This window comes from Rhynchophorus ferrugineus, unplaced genomic scaffold (genome assembly GCF_030347505.1).
Source record: "Rhynchophorus ferrugineus isolate W39M unplaced genomic scaffold, kcgeb_rfMv2 rfM4, whole genome shotgun sequence".
Classification (NCBI taxonomy): domain Eukaryota; kingdom Metazoa; phylum Arthropoda; class Insecta; order Coleoptera; family Curculionidae; genus Rhynchophorus; species Rhynchophorus ferrugineus.
In genome coordinates this window covers 32,230,662-32,237,470 of record NW_027472583.1, presented here as the reverse complement: position 1 = coordinate 32,237,470, position 6,809 = coordinate 32,230,662, and the positions used below count along the sequence as shown (strand labels likewise).

Sequence of the window (6,809 nt, the reverse complement as noted above, 5' to 3'; positions counted from 1 at the left end):
AAAAAACTACAAAATACATCCAATAAATCTTTAAAACATCATTAATGCAACCGTAATGAATTACTACACTCAACACAATCCTAACAAATACCTACGATAAATACATTATCACGAATTATCTCTAATTAATACAAATTCTATTGAACTGTTAATTGAGATGAATCTGATAGGGGCATCAAAGGTGTCTTTGTACACTAACCTTGCTAATCAAATCCAATCAAAAAATATTTTTTAGGGGGCAAGGATTCATTTTTTATGAAAATTACATAAATAAAAATAGAAATATTTTTCATAGAAAAATGTTTCTAAAAAAATAGTAATTAATTCAAACATTCAATAAATATCTAAAAGGTCATTAATAAAATCGTAATCAATTACTACGATCAACACAATCCTAACAAATACCTACGATAAATATATTATCATGTATTGTCCCTAATATATACAAATTCTATTGAGCTGCTAGTTGACTTGGCTCTGTTAGTGGCATCAAAGGTGTCTTTGAACATAGACCTTGCTAATCAAATCAAATCAAAAAACATTTTTTAGGCGGTAAAGATTCATTTTTTATGAAAATTACATAAATAAAAATAGAAATATTTTTCATAGTAAAATGTTTGTAAAAAACTACGAATTAATTCCAACACTCAATAAATCTTTAAAACGTCATTAATAAAGTCGTAATCAATTACTACGATCAACACAATCCTAACAAATACCTACGATAAATACATTATCATGTATTGTCTATAATTAATACAAATTCTATTGAGCTGTGAGTTGAGTTGGCACTGATAGAGGCATCAAAGGTATCTTTGTACACAGACCTTGCTAATAAAATCAAATCACTACAGCATCGTTACACGTACATAACTTTACCTCGACATTATGAAAATATTTACCGATCCGGAGTTACGGAAATTCGGAAATTCCACGTTAACAAAAGAAATATCATTTTAATAAAGTCTCGTTTATTCTCGCAATAAAGATGTGAAACGATGGCGTAACGTTTAATTTATTTGCGCGGCTGCAATTTCAGCCGAGGGTACATTAAAATGTCGTCTTTTTTTCGAAATCCGAAGATATTTGACAATAAAAGGACGTTTACGTTATGACGGTAAATGTTTTAATAAAACGTTTCATAATTGGACGACATATGGTTCCCAACTTATATTTTTTATTATCCATTCGCTTCTGGTCGTTTCTGTTGCAATTGTGACAATGTGGCGTGATTATTTTTAACTTCAACTCGCGTATGTTCTTGGGACGCATTTCGCTCTTCAAAATCATTCGAACATATTTAAATAAACTAAGCAAAATGCCATTGTTTAGCGTATCTTATTCGAGATAACAGTGAACTCACGTCATCAATATGTGTCTGTCGCAAATTGTTAATTTGTTTTAGAGTCAGACAATATATTCCTTCTCATTTTATTTTATTTAAAAGGAGATAGATTGCTGTTTGATACGTTCGAACATGTAACCGAATGAGCCAACGAAAGTCGTCCGGTTGTCGTCAAACGTAAATTCTTAAAAATATTATAATTACATGATATAAACCGGCAAGTGTTCCTTAACTCTTTGTTTTAATGAATTTAGAATCGCTGCTTATTATTACTCTGGTTGAAAATGCCGAAGATGTTAGACAGTCAGAGCCCAAAATTGACTGCATCTGTAATCAGTTATTTTGAACAGGAACGATATAATGGAGGCCTCCTCCTGTCAGTACAATATGTTAGAGCGGTAAGCCTTTTTACTAAACTGCGGGTGTTTCTATTGAAAATATTTTTAACGTAAGTATTTAAGTAGTATCAGAGATAAAAAATATGAAATGAATAAAAACAGAAAGTAATTGTTTCAATCGAAGCCTAATTTAATACAATTATTTCAGAGAAGACGATTAGTCTGGAAGGTTTCCATAAAAAGCTGAAATATTTGAGGGATATCGAACATCCCTCCATACACTGTTGAGTGATATATGATTTAAATGCTGTAAAAATAACCCACGAAGAGTTCTAATGGAAATTCCAAACATTTATTTTGAAACAATACAATTTTTAAAAGCATATAACAATATCAAGGAAGAATTATTATATCAACTTGTATATTTTAAGTATTTCCAGTAGATGAGACATGGATATTTCGGAATGGCACATTGGGTCACTCATGGCAAGATGATAATAAATATAGTGTTAAGACAACAAAACTTAATGCATAAATGCAAACGTTGGAATAATTATTGATTAGGTTTTGTTAGTTAACATTTACTACTACTTAGATAATATTTATTAATAATTATTTGCAGATATATAGTTCTTCATGCTGTAAACAGAAATGATTTTATTCCTAGCGCAGAATTAGTGTTTTCCTCTAAGTCCAAAGATAACCACCATGGAGAAATGAACTATAACTTGTTTTTGCAGTGGTTTGAAAATCAACTCTTAAAGAACTTGGAGCAACCATGAGTTATTGTTATGGACAATACACCATATCACAGCACACTGGTGGACAAAATCCCAACAAATGCATCAACAAAGGCTGCAATTAAGGAATGGCTTACAGTACATAAAATAGGTTTTGAAGAAATCATTTTAAAGAATTAACTATTTCAAATTGTTACTCGGTAAACATAAATCAAATATTTATATTTTAAATATTACATATTGCAAAGAATTATTACAATAGATATTCAAGTCGATAAGGATATTCAATTTGTACAAGAACTGCACTTTTCAACAATAATTTTCTACAATAACATCTTCGGTTTGGATAAGCATGATCAGACACATTGAAGAAGAAATTGACGAATGGTGGAATCATGAGCAAGCTTTTTATAGTTTGGAAATAAACAACTTAATTATTCTCTTGAGTAGTAATTCTGAAAGTGACAGTGATTGAGTAAAATTTTATAATTGTGGGATTATAATTCAATGCTGACAATAACCAAGGCAGGGTGGTGAAAGGAGAACCTAATGGTGAGTATATAATTAATATACTTTAAATGTAGGAAATCGTATTATAGAGTGCGAAAGCTTTATGTATTTGCATGGTGTTCTTCAGAATAAAAATGAACATTTGGTTAAATTGTATGAGGAGAGAAGTAATACTAACTCTTTTATAGATATGGCAAATATATTATGAAGATTTTAGTGACTAAATCCAGTTTTATAAAGACAGATATTTACAGCTAGTGAAATAACAAGCTAAGGAGAAATATAGTAATATCAAAATGACAAGGACAAATTGCAACGAAGGAAACAAGAACTAAGCGTAAAATGTAAATATGTCCTCTAATGAAACTAACATACATTATTCAGATATACAATTGTTAATTAGGTAGCTTAGGCCTTCGGCGAAAACCACTACATAAAAGACGCGCCTAGAACCTCATTGGTGGTGTGGAAAAGAGTTCGGTGTAAATATAATTAAACACAATCCTAACCTATAAACTATTATGACTGTATAATTAATTGTAGTTTAAATCGTTCGATAATGTGTACATAGATTTACTATAATGTTAAAATAAATTACATTTTTTGTTTCATTATTTTATTTAGATTTTAATTTTGTTATGTCAAAATAGTAGGAGAAAGTATGCAGAAAAACTAAAGGAACTAACCATGTAATTTACACTTATTGATAGAACCTAATAGAAGGAATTTTGCATTTTCACTATATATTAATAATGTTACAATTGGAGCTGTGACGTCCTTATAGTTTAAAAAATGATCATAAAAAATAAATAATAAAGCATTTTGAATGTATTGATCTTTTGTTAGTTATGGGGATTTGATATAAAATTAAATTATAATTTGAAACATACTCGATATCCTAAACATTTTTATTGAGCATTCTTTATGGATTAATAATGATTTAATTTCAATTGAAAACATGTCAAACTTATTCTTTTATGTTACTCAATTCTTATATAAAAAAATAATAATATAACAATAATAGAACATAACTAAATAGTGTAGCTTAATAGTATAGTATAAGTGTAATATAAGTATGGTTGAATTTTTACCACTGGAGGATCAGTACCAATATTAATTCGAGTTAATTGTTTTATCGATTTGGTCCTTTTGCATTAAAGGTTATTTTGTTTCATTGCTAGAAAATGCCGGACACATTATACGTAGAGCTTACACTAAATTTACATTTATAATGACGTTTTAATTCTGTTCTTTATTAATAAAGATTATTTTAGCGCTTATGTTCCTATTTTTGTCTCAGTATCTAAAGCATTTTGTTAATTTATCTGATTCTGCGTCTTCATATTTTAAAATAAACTGTTTTCAGTTATTTTTCCAGAAATAAACTTTGTGTTCTAAGATGAAATTCATGAACCAATACTTGTCTGATTTTCTACTCATTCGTTCAGTAATTAATAAAATTAACTCATATGTTTAAATTAATTGAGCTGATACAACTATTAAGGCTTCTCTTTCACGATTCAATTCGCATCGCTGAGCTATATAACAAACTATACTACCTCACAGTCCTCCCTATATATAGCTCGCGCTTAAAATATTACAAATAAATACATTTACCTAATTATTTAATTTTTTTATTTATTTAATATTATTTTAGTCCCTTCAACACTATTCTGTTATTTAGTATACAATGTGTGATAACAATGTGTTTAAAATATAACAATGAGAAACAAGACTCGGGACCACTCATCCATAGAACGAACACTAATTCAAAATTGGTTTCAATTGGGATTAAGCGACGAAATTAACTGATGGGAAGGCATACAGATGTTTCTGAATATAAACCAATATCGCAGTATGATTTATATGGAGACTATGTTCATTAGATGACTGCGAATGAACCGATAATGACCAAGAGTAAGTCGATTGATAAGTTGGCTATATTGATAAATAAATCTGGCTTAATCTGAAGCAGTTTGTTGCCAGTGGCATTAAAAGGAGTAGTTGATGTATATTTTTAATGGTGATAATGAGATCTGCCTGTTAAAGTGATCTATGTAACGTAGGTATCACGTATATATGAGAAGCATATTATTTTAGTCCCATCAACACAATTGTGTTATTTAGTATACAATGTGTGATAACAATGTGTTTAAAATATAACAATGAGAAACAAGACTATGAACCACTCATCTACACAACGAACACCAATTCAAAATTGGTTTCAATTGTGATTAAGAGACGAAATTCACTGATGGGAAGGCATATAGATGTTTCTGAATATATACCAATATCGCAGTATGATTTATGTGGAGACTATGTTCATTAGATATTTGCGAATGAACCGATAATGACCAAGACTGAGTCGATTCATAAGTTGGGTATATTGATAAATAAATCTGGCTTAATCTGAAAGAGCTGGTTGCCAGTGGCATTGAAAGGAGTAGTTGATGTATATTTTTAATGGTGGTAATGAGATCTGCGTGTTAGAGTGATCTATGTAACGTAGGTATCACGTATATAAGAGAAGCAAACAGGAGGTTTAGCAAATGTATCGGCTTGCTCTTTATCAGATATTCCCACACGAGAAGGAATCCATGCTAAGGTGAAATTGAAGCTTACAGATTAGAAGATCAGGAGACGAAAAAGTGAGAGTATTCAAATTTGAGGAAACACTGTGTTAAACCGAGTCTGTTACGATTAAGTTTTTGAGACATATAACAATTATTTGTTGAGGTACCATAAAATTGCGTATAACTAAACAAACAGGATTTTAAAAACTTTCAAATTTCAAATAACTTAGTAGAAATGATATTGCTGTTACTATAAAAAGAACCATATGTTTTTAGAAAATTTAGACCCATCGGTAAATATAAAGTTGTTATCAGGATAGCTGCAGAGGTATTCGAGGAATTTTATTTTATGGAAAGAAGGATAGTAGTTCTTCTTGGAGTGTTATGTGTAATGATGCATCGACTAACAATTCGGGATTTACCGATTGTGAGAAGTTTGCAGGAGGAAAAGGTAGAATTTGAAGACCCTGGAGGCAGCTGCTAGTTAGAAGCTTGTCAATAACGGTTGATGTTCTAGTTCTAGGTGTATTTATTAGTTCAGACTCATTATGGGAACTCCAAGAAAAAGAGAAATAGTTTGAGATAATTTGACCTTAAAGAGAGTGGCACTGTGTATAGACCTAAGGAAATCCAGATTATTGTATTTTGGACGTCTTCATGGAATCTAGATAAGTGAAGCAGACTTATTTATTGCGAGATATCTCACCGACTAAATCGAGATTTTAGGCAAAAGTTGAACTAAATTTCAAAATATTTGGCAGGAACGATAGAGCGATCAATTTAGAGTAGGTAGAGTAGTTATATGCGAAATGTGAATATCAGACCTTATACTAAATATTTAAAAGCTTCAAAGCCAAGAATAACCAACGACATTATTAAAAAAATGAATGTAATATATCTAAAGTTGCAGGATGGCCTTTTCGAGAGATGGAGGGTGTTTCTCTTCTTTGAGCTATACAATAGTGACATAAAACAGAGATTAGCAAGTCCTCCAAATTAATATTTAAATAATTTCATATTCTGAAGACAAGCCAAGCATTATAAAAGTATGATAAAACTGAAATAACATGCCTATTTAATATTTTTCGAGAAACAAAAACACCGAATTAACTTAATAATTTTTAAAACCCGATTGTTTCGAAAAGATTAAAATAAGTCCGTTCGAACGAAGCCTAAAAAACAGCCTCGTCTCAAAATTTCACACTGTTACATCGTTTAAACTAAAAGAGGAGAACCAAACGAACAAAAAAAGATTTGAAAATAAATTTAACTTTCGAAAAATTAGCTTTGCCATAAAACCGAC

The 6,809-nt window shown here is 30.2% G+C and overlaps 1 long non-coding RNA gene across 1 annotated transcript; it reads left to right on the top strand.

The window, feature by feature from the left end:
- The first annotated feature begins 1,578 nt into the window (after positions 1–1,578).
- On the top strand, positions 1,579–3,489 carry LOC143195425 (uncharacterized). The gene is made up of 4 exons (XR_013005533.1): positions 1,579–2,252; positions 2,306–2,975; positions 3,122–3,277; positions 3,337–3,489. It is a non-coding gene; the product is annotated as an uncharacterized LOC143195425 (long non-coding RNA).
- Positions 3,490–6,809: the final 3,320 nt, after the last annotated feature.